Source organism: Arachis ipaensis, chromosome B07 (assembly GCF_000816755.2).
Source record: "Arachis ipaensis cultivar K30076 chromosome B07, Araip1.1, whole genome shotgun sequence".
NCBI classification, from domain to species: domain Eukaryota; kingdom Viridiplantae; phylum Streptophyta; class Magnoliopsida; order Fabales; family Fabaceae; genus Arachis; species Arachis ipaensis.
Genome location: NC_029791.2, coordinates 117,729,682 through 117,729,964, shown reverse-complemented (window position 1 = coordinate 117,729,964; position 283 = coordinate 117,729,682).

The following is a 283-nucleotide window of genomic DNA, read 5'->3' as shown; positions in this document are numbered from 1 at the left end:
ATGTTAATTAACTAAAAATTAATTTTCAAATTTTTAATTTTTTTGGGTAATTAGAAAGAAAACAAACAACAAATAAAAAAAAAAACAAATAAAAAATTGTTTAAGAAAGATAGTCTCATTAAATACTATTTTTAAACTCCTTTTAAGATAATAGAACTTCACTTGTGGAAAAAAGATCTTTCTTATCATTTTTACTATGATATCTGTTATTATATTTGTATCTTTTAAAATTAACCCAAAATCAATATGTTATTTTTAAGATATAATATCTCATTTTTAACAT